The 20,000-nt window shown below is 37.4% G+C and overlaps 1 long non-coding RNA gene across 1 annotated transcript in view; it reads left to right on the top strand.

Annotated features, from left to right (window-relative positions):
- Nucleotides 1-8,673: 8,673 nt before the first annotated feature.
- The window catches only part of LOC118767186, a 12,313-nt gene continuing 986 nt past the window's right edge, over nt 8,674-20,000 (top strand). Inside the window, exons 1-2 of the long non-coding RNA XR_005003090.1 lie at nt 8,674-8,700; nt 17,823-17,828. This is a non-coding gene — a long non-coding RNA (uncharacterized LOC118767186). The remainder of the gene's footprint in view (nt 8,701-17,822; nt 17,829-20,000) is intronic.

Below are 20,000 nucleotides of genomic sequence, written 5' to 3'. Positions count from 1 at the left end.
GTTACTTCCCTTATATAATAGCGAAAAAATGCATTAAAATGGAAAAAAATGATGGTAAATTTTTTTTAAATCGTAGACTCATCGTAGACGCTCGCTAATACCCAGAAGGGCTCGATATGAATCACGACTATAAGATACCCGGTTTTGGTTAAACTGCACCGCAAAATGTGGGAGTAGTGGGGGAATCTAAATCGTAGGAGACAGACACACAACTTCACTTTTATATATAAAGATTAGAACTTCCCTTAAATATACTTTTGAGAGAACCCCGAAAGCTTCAATTAATTTTTCTCGTTGCAATCTCTTCAGTAAGATCATCAAGCGTGGGAACAGAATTTTCATGACGTAACTCTCTCACAATTCCTTTCTTCATACAGAATTGACTAACGTTCATGTTTTCTCTTAGGCTTGCAATATTAACAAAGAGGATTCCTGGCCTTTGAAAGCTTCTGAACAATTGTTCATAACTTTAGTCAAAACATAAATAGGAGAATGGGAAAATCCTATAGGAGAATGGGAAAACATAAATGAGAGAATGGGAAAACATAAATGAGAGAATGGGAAAACATAAATGAGAGAATGGGAAAACATAAATGAGAGAATGGGAAAACATAAATGAGAGAATGGGAAAACATAAATGAGAGAATGGGAAAACAAATGAAAAGGGGAAAATAACTAAAATTAAACTTATGTGATTTTTAACACTATACGTCCATAAGAGACTATTTCTCGAGAAAAATACTGCAGTTTAAATGACTTTTGATCAGTATATATGCTTAAATGTTATATATAGATCGTTACTTCAATATTTCACCAGTCACTTATAGAAGGGAGAGATCTTAAATTTTCCTTCTCCACATATTTCTAAGTGGTTACTCAGTGGAATCTTTCGCAGTCCCTCCTCTGTGTGTGTATATGTGCATATATATATATATATATATATATAATATATATATATATATATTTGTGTGCATATATATAAAGCTGTGACTGGTGAAATATCACTACTCCTGTAATGATTTGTACTGGATGAAGGACCAATTTTGTAAAGTAAACTGTAATTTTGCATTAAACACACACACACATACGCACATACACATACACACACACACACACACACACACACACACACACACACACTACTATACATATGTACATATACATAAATAGAAACAATCTTACATCCAGATTTTCCTAACCATACCAACACGAGGAATCAAACATTGGACAAGGGTGATGATAAATCCAGAAAAGTTTTTTAAAAATAACTTTTATTAACCAACTTGTCATCTTCTATTGAAAGAATTCAACAGCTGTATAGATGTAAACACAATTTTTTCTTCAATCAATTGTCACATATTACATTTACATATATATATATGTATATGTTGTCTTCGAAAAATATGTCGAAAATGAAAGAATTTTAATAACATCTTCGTTCAACTCTATTTATTTACTGATACAACACAAATTACTGCACATTAACCTGGAGTTTCTACCTTTGAATAGGTCGCTTCATCCGTATTACTTGCGTGAATTTTGCTACCCTGGTAACTGCTTATTGAATTTTCCATGTTAACGGTAAACAAAGTATAATTCATTCATCCATTTAAATATATATATATTATATATATATATATATATAATATATATATATATATATACTCGCCATCCGAAACTTGGAGTTTTATCATGGCTACCGATAATTATCACATATTAAATATCTACGGGTAAATTCTTCTATTTACATGATATTTAGGTCTCTTTCATTCTTTTGTAGTCTTACCATTTTATCACTATATATATATATATATATATATATATATATATATATATATACATACACATACACATATACACCCATGCACACAGATATGCTTTTAGACGTTTGCCAGTCTTGATCAAAGAAACCCGTAGTCAAAGCCATTTCAGTCATGAAACTACCATTATATACTTTCGATAATTATCGTACATCTGTATCCGGTTATTATACAGAATCATGTGATTTGCGAGATCTTTGGCTGTCATATCTAGCAGTTTGACCGACCTCATAGGAGCTCTTTCATTGACTCGTATTCAGAATGTTGTCAAGTGTTAGCGTTTGTATTAGAGGATCGTTGATTGACTTGCGTTCTGTGCATTCCGTCAATTTGGTTTTCTAGTGCTTCTTTTGTGTTGGGCATTCTAAAAGCTATTGTTGGCTTTAGCTTGTAGTAATGTAACTATACATACATACAAAATACATACGTATATATACGTATATATGTGTGTGTGTGTGTGTGTATAGACCCCATCTTCTCTTTTTCCCATTCGTTCTCCCTCTCCTCCAATATGTGCGTGTATATATATATATATATATATAGGTCCACATCTCCATATATATATATATATATATATTATATATATATATATATACAAACGTATATGTAATATACACGCACATACACGCGCACATACACATACACATACACACACACACACACACACACACACACACACATATATATATATATATATATATATATATACCTATACATGTATATATACATAATATATACATGCATTTATGCTTGCATACACACATACATACGTATATGCATACATACATACACACATACAAACATACATACATTCATACATACATACACACATACAAACATACATACATTCATACATACATACATAACATACATACATACATGCATACCTACATACATAACATACATACATACATACATACATACATACATACATACATACATACATACATACATACATAAATAAATAAATAAATACATACATAAGCATAGTAATTTTCCCGGTGGAAAAATCGAAGCCCTCTGTATGACAAGACTTTGATCATAGATTTCTTTATTGAAGGTTAATTGATTCCAGGACTGAGAACGGAATTCCGAACAGACTAGCAGGAGCCATATTGAATGCATGTTTTATAGCACCAGAATACATATATATTATATCATATAGAATATTCCCTTTCTATCGTCACCATATTTGACTATTCATATCAAAAGTTGGTGAAATGAATACCAGTAATACAATGTTATAATAATCACTCGATTATACTCTCTGGGGCCAGACGTGCATAAATGTAATTGTGGCTAGTAACGTGTAAAATTTTCTAATGTGTTTATATATTTACTCTTTACTCTCTCTTTCACTTGTTTCAGTCATTTGACTGCGGCCATGCTGGAGCACCGCCTTTAATCGAGCAACTCGACCCCCGGGACTTATTCTTTTGTAAGCCCAGTACTTATTCTATCGGTCTCTTTTTGCCAAACCGCTAAGTGACGGGGACGTGAACACACCAGCATCGGTTGTCAAGCAATGCTATGGGGACAAACACAGACACACAAACATATACACACACACACACACACACACATATATATGTATATACATATATACGACAGGCTTCTTTCAGTTTCCGTCTACCAAATCCACTCACAAGGCATTGGTCGGCTCGGGGCTATAGCAGAAGACACTTGCCCAAGATGCCACGCAGTGGGACTGAACCCGGAACCATATGGTTGGTTAGCAAGCTACTTACCACACAGCCACTCCTGCGCCTATTTCAGAATTTTTGTTTAATGTTCTATGCAAGGGTGTAGATATATGCATTTGGATAATATTATTTACGTAAGCATGATTGCATGCATATTCGTGTGTATATGTATGTGCGCCATTATTCAGTTTATTTCAAGACGTCTTATGAACATCGTAGATAAATATATTTCTTTGCTGCCCACAAGGGGCTAAACATAGAGGGGACAAACAAGGACAGACAAAGGGATTAATTCGATTACATCGACCATAAGCAGCGGGATGTGTTGAATGATAAAAGAAGACCCCGTTCGGTTATGAATGACCATGAGATTGCACCTTCAAAGTTCTCCGGGGGAACAATTCCATGGGAATGGACCCAGAAAATTCTCCGGGACACAAATTTGTTTATGGAAGACCAGCAGTCGCCCATGCATACCAGCCTTCCCTCTCCACGCCACTGATGTTACCCAAGGGAAAGGCAAAGGCCGATACAGCTTAGCGTCAGTGATGTCGCAACTCATTTCTACAGCTGAGTAAACTGGAGCAACTTGAAATAAAGTGTCTTGCTCAAGGACACAACAAACAGCCCTGTACAGGAATCGAACTCACTACTTCATAATTGTGAGCCCGATGCCCTAACCACTGAACCATGTGCCTTCACTTAGGTTTTGTAGTAAATCTAATATAGCAGTAATTGTTGTATATTCCAAATTCAAGCCCGACTGAGCTGCCTTTTTATGGACGATATTGAAGGCATGCGTACCTTGTCTGTTTTAAGATGACATGGTTGACTGGAGTGAAGTTTTGCTGCTGTATCTTGCAAGCCTTACAACCACACGTATCTGTGTCATTGTTTTGTAATGTAATATTTGTTACTTTCAGGGCGTCGCGCCGGTAGAATCGTTAGCACGCCGGCCAAAATGCTTAGCGGCATTTCGTCCGTCTTTACGTTCTGGTTTCAAATTCCACCGAGGTCAACTTTGCCTTTTATTCTTTCGGGGGTCTATAAAATATGTACTGGTAGTGCACTGGTGTCGATGTAATCGACTTATCCTTCGTCCAGAATTTGCAGTCCTTGTGCTAAAGTTTTAGGCGGCGAGCTGGCAGAATCGTTAGCATGACGAGCGAAATACTTAGCGGTAAATTCCGCCGAGGTCAACTTTGCCTTTCATCCTTTCGGGGTCGATTAAATAAGTACCAGTTACGCGCTAGGGTCGATATAATCAACTTAATCCGTTTGTCTGTCCTTCTTTGTCCGCTCTGTGTTTAGCCCCTTGTGGGTAGTAAAGAAATAGGCATTTCATCCACCATCACGTTCTGAGTTCAAATTCCACCGAGGTCGACTTTGCCTTTCATCCTTTCGGGGTCGATTAAATAAGTACCAGTTACGCACTGGGGTCGATATAATCGACTTAATTCGTTTGTCTGTCCTTGGTTTTCCTCTCTGAGTTTAGTCCCTTGTGGGTAGTAAAGAAATAGGTATTTCGTCTACGGTTACGTTCTGAGTTCAAATTTCGCCGAGGTCGACTTTGCCTTTCATCTTTTCGGAATCGATAAAATAAGTATCGGTCTAACACTGATGTAATCGATATAATCGATGTAATCGCTTACACCTCCCCTCAAATTTCCGGCCTTTTGCAAAAATTTGAAAGTAAAATTTGTTAATGCAAGAGTCTAAATAATTGTGTCACAATACACCATTCCTTTGTCCGTGGGACATATACATATGTCTGTATATGTGAGTGTATTTGTGCGTGAGTATGCGAGTGTTAATGTTTTTGAACACGTGTGTACGCATGCGTATGCCTGTTTTATTTCCCCCTGCTTATACTTTCGTTCATAATAAGGCATTTTCCTTCAGAAAAGCGAGAATGATTGAAATCAGTTTAAATATTTTCTTTGAAGTGATCAAGTAATGGATATTATGAAATAATTATGATGCAACACACATGCAGGAAATCAGAATGAAGGGGTAATATTTTAAGGGAGCAGGAATCGAGTTAATTCAAATGCATAAAGATATATTATGCATGACAAGATGGACGATCATACACGCTGCGTATGCTTCAGGGCACACATCTCAGTGTGTGCATATGTTTGTGTGCACGCGCGAATGTGCGTGTATATATACATATATGTATGTATATGTATATTGTGTGAACACGCATATATATATAATTTTATATATATTATATATATATATATATATTATATATATATATATATATATATATACACATGCATATATATATACATACACACCACATATATATATGTATATATATATATGTATTATATATATATATGCATATATATATATGTATATATATATATATGTAATATATATATATATATATATGTTGTGTATATGAATAAAAAATGGAGTTAACGCTGGTTTAAACAAGTATTTTTACTTTCTACATATGTTTCGAAAATTCCACTGATACTTATTCAAAAGAATAAAAGGTATAAACAATGCAATCTTCTCTTCGGGAAAGTGAAAAAACGAAACTTGTCAATACGACATTTTAGCAAAAAATATGTAGAAAGTAAAAATACTTGTTTAAACCTGCGTTAACTCCATTTTTTATTCATATTATTCAAATATTCAATGTAAACACGAAGTTTCAACCTTTATAAACAAGGAGTTACAACATCTTTACTTGTGAGATTTTTGCTGCCCTGGTAACTATTCATTCATTTATCCGTGTTAATTGTTAACAAGGTAAAATACACTCATCTATATATATGTATATATATGTATATATATATGTATGTATATATATCTATATGTATGTATATAACATGTATGAGTAAGGCGTATTCGTATTAGTGATCACGTTTTCATCATATCCTTATCCTTATACCAATGTAAATGTATTTGTATATGTGTATGCATGCCGTATAAAGGCGCGTAAGGTAGTGGTTACATGGTTAAAATGTTGGGCTCACGGCCATCGTAAGTTCGATTCCCGAACAGAGCGGCCCGATGATTTCTCGAGTTCGGCACTTTATTTCACGCAAATCCAGTCCAGTTTTCATTTTAGATTTTTGATTTTCATTTTAGCTATTTGATTGACCGCTAAGTAAGGTGAGGGAGTAAAAGTAAGGGGGTAAAAATGTTCATAGTCTTCGCGTAAACGCGCATGCCCATACCTACACATGCGCGCCCGAACACCCACGTACATGCGCCTATAAGTATACACTTATCCACTCTCACTTGAAACACACACATTCTCACCCACACATTTCGCTATTTACATAATATCGTTATTTACATAATAACGTTAGCACGCCGGGCGAAATGCGTAGCCGTATTTCGTCTGCCGTTACGTTCTGTGTTCAAATTCCGCCGAGGTCGACTTTGCCTTTCATCCTTTCGGGGTCGATAAATTAAGTACCAGTTACGCACTGGGGTCGATGTAATTGACTTAATCCGTTTGTCTGTTCTTGTTTGTCCCCTCTGTGTTTAGTCCCTTGTGGGTAGTAAAGAAATACATTTACATAATATCGAGGTCTCTTTCATTCTTTTGTTGTCTTACTATCTCTATCAAACACACACACACACACACACACACATACACACACACACACACATATATATATATACACATATATATATATGTATGTGTGTATGTAATATATATATATATATATATATATGTATATATGTATATGTGTTTTGTGTGTTTGTTTATGCATATGTATATATATATATATATATTTACACACACGCATACATACACATATCCATATATAATAAAATAATATATATTTATGTATGTATGTATGTGTATGCGATATAGTATGTATGTGTAAGTGATGTACCTGACGCAATATTTCGGCGTCAATGTGATAATCATTTGTTTATATGTTTCAGCCATTTACAACCAACGCTTTGTAATATAAAACCACGAAGATAATAAATTACTTCCTAAAAACAACAGGAACAGCAGAAGCCGTAACATTAACAAGAACGAGAACAACAACAATATTGGCAGCTTAAATAATAGGCATCGATTCCATAACCGAACAGTATTATTCCTGAAATGCTAGCTTATTTATTCGGGTCACGCGTTGCTGAAACTGTAACATTAGTATTCACAAGAAGTTGCTTAAACGAAATTAAAATATGTCTGACTTTATCCTTTATTTTCACACCGCCGTATCCTGATGTACTTGTTATCCCTCGTTTATCATAGATCACGATGGACAGAACCTATGTGTTATATTAACACATCAAGAGTTCTTCTTCTTCTTCTTCTTCTTCTTCTTCTTCCTTCTTCTTCTTCTTCTTTCTTCTTCTTCTTCTTCTTCTTCTTCTTCTTCTTCTTCTTCTTCTTCTTCCTTCTTTCTTCCTTCTTCTTCTTCTCTTCTTCTCTTCCTTCTTCTTTCTTCTTCTTCCTTCTTCTTCTTCCTTCTTCTTCCTTCTTCTTCTTCTTTCTTCTTCTTCTTCTTCTTCTTCTTCTTCTTCATCGTGTTATTGTTTCAATCAGCAATGGTTTACGCTAGCCTGATTTCGAATTGATTCTTACACTGCAATTTAATATTGCGTAGATGTAACATATCTTCGAAATAAGATATTAAACTAGTAACGTATCAATATTGATTTCATATTCGTAGTAGGAGTTTCAATATGGTTGTGTGTCGGATCATTTTGTCTGAAAATCCTATGTTCAAACAGAAGCGATTGCATTGAGGCTTACTAATAAATAATAAACATTTAAAATACACGCAGGAGTGGCTGTGTTGTAAGTAGCTTGCTTACCAACCACATGGTTCCGGGTTCAGTCTCACTGCGTGACACCTTGGGCAAGTGTCTTCTGCTATAGCCTCGGGCCGACCAAAGACTTGTGAGTGGATTTGGTAGACGGAAACTGAAAGAAGCTTGTCGTATATATGTATATATATGTATGTGTGTGTGTGTGTTTGTGTGTATGTGTTTGTCCCCCTAGCATCACTTGACAACCGATGCTGGAGTGTTTCTGTCCCCGTCACCTAGCGGTTCGGCGAAAGAGACTGTTAGAATAAGTACTGGGCTTACAACGAATAAGTCCCGGGGGCGATTTGCTCGACTAAAGGCGGTACTCCAGCATGGCCGAAGTCAAATGACTGAAACAAGTAAAAGAGTAAAGAGTAAGAGTATACGAGGGGATGCTGAAAAGTTCCTGGCTTTGGATAAAAGAAAATACTGGAGGATCAGTTATGATTTTATTCAATATATTCCCGTCTCAGATTCACACACTTATTGCAGCTGTCCTTCAGGTTTTCTAAACCCGATAAAAGCACTCAGAAGGTTGGGCCTCCAAGCAAGCCTTTCACGACACCCTTAAATCCAGGAACTTTTCAGCACCGCTTCGTATACTATCACGTGATCCCATAAGTTCTGTCCAAATTTTGAATAAAGGAAACAAGTGATCAAATGTTATATTTAATTGAAATTTAATCATCAATGTACTTTCCCTGATGACTTCCTTCAATCTATTTACAAGCTTTTTAATCCCATCAATGTAAAACTCTTTTGGTTTCAAAGCAAAGAAATCTCAAATGTCAGTTTCGTCCTCCTCCTGGCTTGCGAAAGTTATGTCCCCCAAATGATTCTGTAAACTACGAAACAAATGGTAGTCTGAAGGAGCAAGGTGGATGAGGAATTTTTTCCCAACCAAGCTCTTCGATCTTCTGTGATGTGATCTTTGCAGTGTGGGGTCGCACATTGTCATGATGAAACATTATTCCTTTTCCATTCACTAAAGCGGGTCTTTTTTCTTCAAAGCTTGGTTCAAATGCTCTAATTGCTGACAGTAGACTTGAGCATTGATTGTTGCATTAGGTAGTAACAATTCAAAGTGAATTACTCCTTTGTAATCCCACCAGACAGAGACAAGAACATTTTTTCCATGAAGGTCCCTTCTCGATTGTGGTTGAGCCTTTTCTCTTTTACCAAGCCACTGTTTACGATGTTTAACATTTCAATAGAAGATCCATTTTTCGTCACCAGGCACAAATCTATCCAAAAAGAGTGAAATGAGTTTGCGAGAATGGAGAGAAGAGCAGATGTCAACTCGGAATTTGCGGTTGCTTTCGGACAATTCATGAGGCACCCATTTTCCAAGTTTAGGAACCTTTCCAAGTTGTTGAAGATGGCGATGAACAGTTGTATGGTTTGAACTAAGCTTTATTGCCAATTATTCAACTGATAATGCAGGATTTTCTTCAAGTAATGCCTCAAGGAGCTTATCATCAAACTCAACTGGACGTCCTGTTCGATCTTCATCTTCAAGACTGAAATACATTATATATATATATATACGACGGGCTTCTTTCAGTTTCCGTCTACCAAATCCACTCACAAGGCTTTGGTCGGTCCGAGTAGAAGATACACTTGCCCAAGATGCCACGCAGTAGGACTAAATCCGGAAGCATGTGGTTGGTAAGCAAGCTACTTACCACATAGCCACTCCTGCGCCTATATATATATATGTGTGTGTGTGTGTACATGTATGTATATATATATATATATAATATATATAACACACACACACATATATATATATTTATGTACATGCATACACACACGTACATACGTACACCACACACACACACACACACACACACACAACATATAAGTCGTGCTTCCGCACGCTGTATTCCATTTATATGATTGGTTATTCGCTAATTCTTGGACTCCTGGTCAGGGAACCATGCACACGTTGTAGCATGGAATTTCAAACTACGTGATTGCGAAATCTTTTACCACATAATCCATGCATGCACCCGACTATAAAACTTACGCTTCAGCGAATTAAACCTGGACATTTGCCACGGTAAAACAAGTACCATTATAAATATACTAAAATGTAGACGATATTCTCTTCAGCGTAATCTAATTTGATGTCTACTAAACGAAACTCACTTACGAACTGGATTTTATATTCAGGCTGCAAGTCACTTCACAAGCATCCAAAAGCGGAAGTACTTTGTGGCGGTGTTTCTAATGCCGTAAAAATTAAACAAATTACTATCGCCGTTTGTATGTAGGTAATTATGTTTTATATGAAGCGGTAGCTCGGAAGAAACTGAAGAGTTGTGGATAAAATGTAGTAGTATTAATAGTAGTTAGTTCTGGCTACGTGTTCTATACAGCGCTTTGACTTATAAATCATCACCGGAAATTCCGACGTAGTCCACTTTGCGCTATTCATCTAATTGGGAGGGGAGAAGCAATGAATAACTTGCGTGTGTGTGTGTGTGTGTGTGTGTGTGTGTGTGTGTGTAAATATATATATGTGTCTGTATAAATATATATATATATATGTATATATATAAACTGTTATATTTATCAATTCGCATTGCAAGATTCCTGATATGAAATCGTGTTTTGAAATAAGGATAAATAAAACGACCATCTCGAAGAACAACATATATATATATATATATATTTCTTTACATACCCACAAGGAGCTAAACATAGAGGGGGCAACAAGGACAGACAAACGGATTAAGTCGATTAATCGCCCCCAAACGTAACTGGTACTTATTTATCGACCTCGAAGGATGAAAGGCAAAGTCGACCTCGGCGGAATTTGAACCCAGAACCGTAACGGCAGACGAAATACGGCTACGCATTTCGCCGGCGTGCTAATGATTCTGCCAGCTCGCCGCCTTCGTATATATATATATATATATATACAAACGCACACACACACACACACACACACACACACACACACACACACACACACCACACACACACACATATTATATATATATATATATACATACACACACACATGGACACACACGTACGCACACACATATATTGTAAAAAGGATCGTGGGTAAGGCCAGTGAAAGCAAGAACAGAGAGAGAGAGAGAGAGAGAGAGAGAGAGAGAGAGAGAGAGAGAGAGAGAGAGAGAGAGAGAGAGAGGGAGAGAGAGATTGTTTATCCCCAAGTCAGCTCTGAGCATGAAACCCTTCCGAACATTACGTATCTAGGACAGCGTTATGCAACAGGTTCCTATGATTCAGAATAGAGCAGGGTTGATTCGGCTGTTGTTTCTATTTTAACGAGTAGAAATCGTATTATCGATCAATTAATAGAAACGTCTGTTTAAGAAATATGATGTAAAAGGTGAAGACGTCGAATATACGATTCAAATACTCTTGCATCAATAAAATACGTCTATAAAATATAATACGCGTTGCAAATCAATGTTGCGTGATGTTACTGTCTTGTTGCACCAAATTCGATTATATTTGTTATGTTGTATGCTGTTATTTGTACTGACGTAAGCATATATGTTATTGGAATAAACTTCATTGAGAATTATAACCAGAACATCCCCTTCGTGGATTAAAAGAAAAAAACAAAAAAATTGACTAGTTTTGCCCAATTCCAGTGGGAAATCGAGAGGAAAGTTTCTTACATTCTCGCGCTTCTATTAACAGGTTTAGCTGATTTTATAATGTTGCGTTGTTTGTCTAACACTCAACTAATCATGAGATTTAAATATATATTTCTTTACTACCCACAAGGGCTAAACACAGAGGGGACAAACAAGGACAGACAAAGGGATTAAGTCGACTACATCGACACCAGTGCGTAACTGGTACTTAATTTATCGACCCCGAAAGAATGAAAGGCAAAGTCGACCTCGGCGGAATTTGAACTCGGAACGTAACGACAGACGAAATACGGCTACGAATTTCGCCCGGCGTGCTAACGTTTCTACCAGCTCGCCGCCTTGGAGATTTAAATATATACTAGCAGTATAACTCGGCTTTGCCCAGGATTAAGTTAGGATTATTAAGCTAATCAAGTTCTTTATTTCAAAACAAACTAACTTCGACGGCAATTTTGGGCGAAATCCATTGAAATTGGTTTATATATATATATATATATATATATATATGGGCAACACACACACATATACACACGTACGTACGTACAGCTATTGCATGCATGTTTTTTGCACGCATACATGTTCGAGTGTGTGTGTGTGTGTGTGTGTGTTGCCCGTATATCAACAAAACACTTTTTTCCCCGATGGATAATAAACAACAAAAGTCTTAACAAAAACTTTCCTGTCGCTAGAAAGAGACTAAACTCTTGTTTGCTAACACTGGAGATTTCTACGTCTTGAAAATTGTTAAAAGTTTTGGTTGTAAATTTATTTTTACTGCTATTCGCTGGTGCCTCTGGGGAAAATAAATTGACGAAAATACACACATGCATACACACACACGCACACTCACACACATACACGCGCAAGCACATTGCTTTCTATTGCTAATGAACTTGAATATCATATTACATTACATCACAATCAGACTTATAATTCAATAAAATATAAGTGATGTGACCGGAAAAGCACAGGGGAATACATGAATGCTGGCATATTAAAACGTATACATGCGTGCGTGCACACGTGTGAGTGAGAGATTGAGTGAGTGAGTGTATGCGTATTTGTGTGTGTTGGGTGTATCCGTCTGCAAGTTTTTTCTAGCAAGTAAATGGTTATCAAAATATATGCGTAAACGCGTTTTCTTCGTCAGCAAATCCGGAGAGAACAGCATGAGAAAATTATTCCATATCTTGCGGTCATTACCACAAAGTGAAATCATGCAATTCATTAATTCATTTAAGATATTTTCAAAAGTAAGTCTTTATAGAGAAGCTTCAGACAGGATGAATGTAGGTCTAAAAAGCGGAGTGGGACTACATTATTTTCTACTCTAGACACAAGGTCCGAAAGTTTTGGGGAGGGAGCCAGTAGATTATATCGACCCTAGTACACAGCTGGTACTTAATTTATCAACTCCGAATGGATGACATGCAAAGTTGACCTCGGTGGAAGTTGAACTCAGAACGTAAAGACAGGCGAAAAACCGCAAAACATTTCGTCCGTCGTCCTAACGTTTCTTATTTCTTTATTGCCCACAAGAGACTAAAGATAGGGGGGACAAACATGGACAGAGAAAGGGATTAAGTCGATTAGATCGACCTTAGTACACAGCTGGTACTTAATTTATCGACACCGAAAGGATGAAAGGCAAAGTCGACCTCGGTGGAATTTGAACTCAGAGCGCAAAGACAGATGAAATAACGCTGAAGATTTCGCTCGGCGTGCTAACGTTTCTGCCAGCTCGCCACTTTAGAGTGCGATTCTGTTAAATACATGCATGTATTTGAAGGTGCATGGCATAATGAGTTATTTAAGGGTTTTGAACGAAACACCCATGTTTCTTGAGGTAAATTATCCAAGCCTCAAAGAATTCCTCTCAATTCATGACGATGATGCTCCCACTACTTCTGCTCGTCAGCCAATAAGGGACAAGCTGAACTGGTTAAGGTCAAACAACTGACAAGCAAAGCTGTGGTACTGAGCAGAATATATGCTGTAGGCCATCTTTTATACAAACACAAAACAATGTAAATGATAACACTGACAATCAGTTAAGATCAGCAGCCACGAAAGCCACTGCCTGGCACTGCATATTATTATTATTATCATTATTATTATCAATTTTGTTCACCGTGTATATGTGCGTGTGTATTCATTAATATTTTATTTTTATTATTTTATTTATTTCATTCAATTTTTTTAAAAATTGAAGCATGTCTTTGATAATTCCAGAACGTGCTGTACTTATTTTGTGTTTGACTTTTGGCCCACCCTTGTATAATATTCACGATGTTTCCCAGCTGGAAGGCTTCGCAGAGTACTTTGTTAACGTGTCTTTTTCTACATTACATAAACTTCTCTGGTAAGCTTAAATCATACGTTGGTTTTCTTTTGAATGCATAATCTACTTTCAAATAACATTCTGAAAGACTCACTTTGACATTTGGAAACATTAACAAAACATTAAAACATAAAGACGCTCCACACCCTAAAAAAAAATCAACTTTGCTTAATGATAATTGAAACAAATATCATAACCAAACAAAACTTTAATAGCTTCTGAGATACAACAACCAACAATTAGGTAATAATCAAGCAAGCAGTTTCAAATATCAAAACCAAAACAACAAAATAAAACACAAAAGTAACACCTATTACCAAAGAGAAATGTTATAGACCTGAGTGAGGGTAATGGCGGATGATAAAGAAGACACATTAATGTACAACTGTCTTCTAACACAATCGTTATCAGCCATTATAGTAACGGATCGATATGCAAATTAGCTTCATTATAACTGTAATGTTATACTGTAAACCATACTTGTCATTCATGCATAAAATTACTTTATTTTAAACATTGTCATTGTTTGTTGAATAATTCAACATTTATTCAGTATACCTGTTATTATGGTATTTTCTTTGTCTTTTAATGTAAAGTTCAACAATTAGGTGGTACTTGTATGTGTGTCTGAGTGTGTGCGTTTATATTTTTGATGCTTTGTGTGATATATATTTCTTGAAACAGGCGTCGGCGTGGCTGTGTGGTAAAAAGCTAGGTTTCCAACGACAGAGTTCCGGATTCAGTCTCACTGTGTGGCACCAAAGGGTATGTTTCTTCTTCCATACTTCAGCCCTACCAAAGCCTTGTGACTGAATATGGTAGACGGAAACTGAAAGAAGCTCGTTATATATACTCTTACTCTTTACTCTCTCTTTTACCTGTTCTCAGTCATTTGCCTGTGGTTATGCTGGAGCAACCCTTTAGTCAAGCAAATCGACCCCAGGACGTATTTTTGCAAGCCTTACGGGGATGCAAATATACCAGCAACGGTTGTCTAGCGATGTTTGGGGGACAATCACTGACACAAACACACACACACACACACACACATACACACACGCACACACACTCATACACACACACACATATACGACGGGCTTCTTTCAGTTTCCGCGTTTCAGTCTACCAAATCCACTCACAAGGCTTTGGTCGGCCCAAGGCTATAGTAGAAGACACTTGCCCATGGTGCCACGCAGTGGGACTGAACCCGGAACCATGTGGACGAGAAGCAAGCTTTTTACTACACAGCCACTCCTACTCCTATATATATATATGTATGTGTGTTCGTGTCTGTATTTTTTCCCTATAACTGCTTGACAACCGATTTTAGTGTGCTTACGTCCACATAACTTAGCAGTCCGGCATAAGCGTCCGATAGAATAATTACCAGGCTTACAAAAACGAAAAAAATTAGCACTGAGCTCGATTCATTCGACTAAAAATTCCGCAAGGCGGTGCCCCAGCATGGCCGTAGTCAAATGAATGAAACAAGTAAAAGATAAAAATGGAAAAGATATATGAACTTAAGCTGTTGAATATATTGGTGTTTTAAATCCGGTTTCGTCACACAGTTTTTAATTTTGGACTATAGCAGAGGATAGGCTGGTATGTATGTAACAGCAGCTGAACATCTGAGGTGAAGTCTTTTCAAGCCTTTCAACTGTGTGGTTAAGGAATTCGGAAAGAGCTCCACAGCGCTGCTACTTGGTCAGATGTCTTTTTTTTACTATCGATCTGGACGAGAAATTTCTTCTACCAAACATTTTGATTATGTCATCACTGACCAGTTAAATGTTCTACCACAATCAGAATTGATTAACATTCTTGCATGAAGGCTAAAAATGTGTCTTAGAACAAGATAAGCATATGAACTCGACGAATAAAGAGAATTTCTCACCCTTCATTCTAAATTAAAATTCCTGCTTCAAATTTTTTTTTATATACTTTACATTCCAGGGTGGTCTCCCTTGTTTTCCTTTACCCGGATTAGTCATTACCATATTTTTTCCACATCACTACAGCTGCTACTTTCATTGATCAAAATTTCTTGGATTACTACATAAATATGTTAACGTTTGTGGAGGCGCAATGGCCCAGTGGTTAGGGCAGCGGACTCGCGGTCATAGGATCGCGGTTTCGATTCCCAGACCGGGCGTTGTGAGTGTTTATTGAGCGAAAACACCTAAAAAGCTCCACGAGGCTCCGGCAGGGGATGGTGGTGATCCCTGCTGTACTCTTTCACCACAACTTTCTCTCACTCTTACTTCCTGATTCTGTTGTACCTGTATTTCAAAGGGCCGGCCTTGTCACTCTCTGTGTCACGCTGAATATCCCCGAGAAATACGTTAGGGGTACACGTGTCTGTGGAGTGCTCAGCCACTTACACGTTAATTTTACGAGCAGGCTGTTCCGTTGATTCGGATCAACCGGAACCCTCGTCGTCGTAACCGACGGAGTGCTTCCATGTTAACGTTCACTTTACTGTATGTATTTCATGCAGCAGGCATACCTGGATAATTCTCTTCTGTCATTATGTAAATCTATTATAACTATTGCTGTATGCTTCAGATGAGAACGAATATATTTATCTAAACTTTGAGTAGCTCTTTGAACTCCAAGTAGGTAAGTGTTATTTTCTATGTAACGCTCATTATGTTCTTACATATATAACATATACACTTGACTCTCAAATCTACATCTGTTGTTCATATGTTAGCAAATGTTCTGATGTTATATTATTAATCTACCTGAATACAAAAGCAAGGTTACATTTACGTTAAGATTTATATACTTTCTCTTGTGGTATATGTAACTGTTCAAACTGTGCGTAAGTAACTTACTACTCATGTAACTCAGAAAAAATATTCCCATGAGTGTTGTACATGAGTGACAAGCCCCGATAAGATAAATGTACGGCGAAGTCATGCAGTTCCTGATCTGTTGGCATTGGCAGGAAATTGCGGACAAGTCAAGAGAAATACTACAAGAGACAAATCTCAGCATTAGAGTTATTAAGACAATATGTCAATCTATTTAAGGCGGCGAGTTGGCAAAAACGTTAGCATGTCGGGCGAAATGCTTAGCGGTATTTCGTCTATCTTTATGTTCTGAGTTTAAATTCCGCCGAGGGTGACTTTGCCTTTTACACTTTCGGGGTCGATAAATTAAGTACCACTAACGCACTGGGGTCGATGTAATCGACTTAATACCTATGTCTGTCCTTGTTTGTCCTCTCTATGTTTAGCTCCTTGTGGGCAATAAAAATAAATACGTCAATCTATTTAAGGTGGGGCGCTGGCAGAATCGTTAGCACGCCGGGCGAAATGCGTAGCCGTACTTCGTCTGCCGTTACGTTCTGAGTTCAAATTCCGCCGAGGACGACTTTGCCTTTCATCTTTTCGGGGTCGATAAATTAAGTACCAGTTACGCACTGGGGTCGATGTAAACGACTTAATCTGTTTGTCTGTCCTTGTTTGTCTCCTCTATGTTTATCCCCTTGTGGGCAGTAAAGAAATAGGTATTTCGTCCGCTTTCACGTCCTGAGTTCAAATTCCGCCGATGTCGACTTTGCTTTCTATCGTTTCGGGGTCGAAAAAATAAGTATCAGTTGAGTACTGGGGTCGATGTAATCGACTTACTCCCTCCCACGGAATTACTGACCATGTACCAAATTTTTGAACTCAATATATCAACCCCCCAATTTCCGATTCACACAATTAGAAGTGACCCGAAAATGCTTTCAGACGTGCGTATGAATCAGCGTTTTTCAATAAAGTATTTGAACCTCACACGGCCACTCAGTACTCCTCGTATTTCGGTTGCTGTTATAAGATTGTCATATTATTTCATTTCTTTTATGAAGATGTGCGGCCAACCTTCATAATAAGTTTTAATTTCCACCTTTTTCAGGCCGAGCTTTTCTCCAAACAGTTCAGCAAAGCTGCAAACATCCGCTTGGAATTGAACACCATACACCCATTGTAGTTTACCAAATCTATTTATAGGCGAAGGAGCGGCTGTGTGGTAAGTAGCTTCCTTACCAACCACATGGTTCCGAGTTCAGTCCCACTGCGTGGCTCCTTGGCCAAGTGTCTTCTACTATAGCCTCGGGCCGACCAAAGCCTTGTGAGTAGATTTGGTAGACAGAAACTGAAAGAAGCCCGTCGTATATATGTATATATTTATATGTATGGCATGTGTATATGTTTCTATGTTTGTGTTTGTCCCGCCAACATCGTTTGACAACCGATGCTGGTGTGATTACATCTCCGTAACTTAGCGGGTCGGCAAAAAACACGATAGAATAAGTAATAGTCTTACAAAAATTTGTTCTGGGGTCGATTTGGTCGACTAAAGGTGGTGCTCCAGCATGGCCACAGTCAAATGACTGAAATAAGTAAAAAAATGAGTTAAAAATATACGAAATGGATTTGACTATTATAGCGATATGTCAAATGCACACCTCCTCCTCTTAATAGTAGTAGCAGTAGCAGCAGCAGCAGCAATAGTAGTAGTATTAGTAGTAGTAGTAGTAGTAGTTGTTGTTGTTGTTGTTGTTGTTGAAGCAGCGTAGTTGCAACGGTAGCATCTGTTGTTCTAGGTTTCTCTTCATCTCTTTACCGTTTCGTGATTTTGCTATCTAGCCGCATCTTTTCCACTTGGGTAGCCATCTTGTCTTATATACATATTTTAGTACAAACAATGGCTCCTTTATGTTTAACATTGCAGAACCAGACAAAAAAAAAAAAACGCGAGAGCCACTAGTGTACGCGCGGCAATGCTTTTCATTAACGCTAACTTTCAACGATGCTGTATTATAATTCAACTGCAATATAATATGTTTAAATGCTTACCATGTTTCAACGACACGATATTATGTCCCAGCGATATTAAATTATGTTTACATGGTACTATAATATGTTTAAACGGTTCTATTTTTATGCTAGTCTCTTTGAAAAATTCTCTGGGAGAAATATTATAGCTAGAGCCGTTCCATTTTTGTTCACACATTACAAATATCATACACGCCTGTATATTTAATCTAAAGTTGTTTCAAGTGCGTATATTAATTTAATCACAGCCTGGCTGGTTGTCACAGACACCAGTAAATATTTTGTTTACCAATTTCTTTATCAGAATAAGCATTTTTGGTTTAGCTCCGAACGCTCAGGTTGTTTATCACTGATGAAACTCATCAGATTGAAACTGAGCAATAAGCGATATATTGGCATTCTGAGCAGAGGCTTGTGTTTTTGACGCAAAGTGCGATTGACAGGGATTTATGAAACAAAATATTACAGCGCCAGTGCCTACATATTGTATATATAGGTGCAGACGTGGATGTGTGGTGAGAAGTTTGCTTTCCAACAACATAGTTCCGGCTTCAGTCCCACTGCGTGGCACATTACGCAAGTGGCTTCTATAGTCCCCCCACCGGGCTGACCAAAGAATTGTGAATGGAATTTGGTAGAAGGAAACTGAAAGAAATCCGTTCTCTCTCTCTCTCTCTCGCTCTCTCTCTGTATATATATATATATATATATATATATATCACCGTGACCGACCAGGCTATCAGATGTTGCTACACATCGCTGGTCACAATGCGCTTCACATTGTTTTAGCCGTCAAATGACGCCACCCCGCTGGCTAAGCGAGCAGGCCAACAGAAGAAAGAGTGGGAGAAAGTTGT

The sequence above is a fragment of the Octopus sinensis genome, linkage group LG19, assembly GCF_006345805.1.
Source record: "Octopus sinensis linkage group LG19, ASM634580v1, whole genome shotgun sequence".
Lineage (NCBI taxonomy): Eukaryota > Metazoa > Mollusca > Cephalopoda > Octopoda > Octopodidae > Octopus > Octopus sinensis.
Note: the sequence above shows the minus strand (reverse complement) of the source record. Positions and strands in the feature narration are given on the sequence as shown.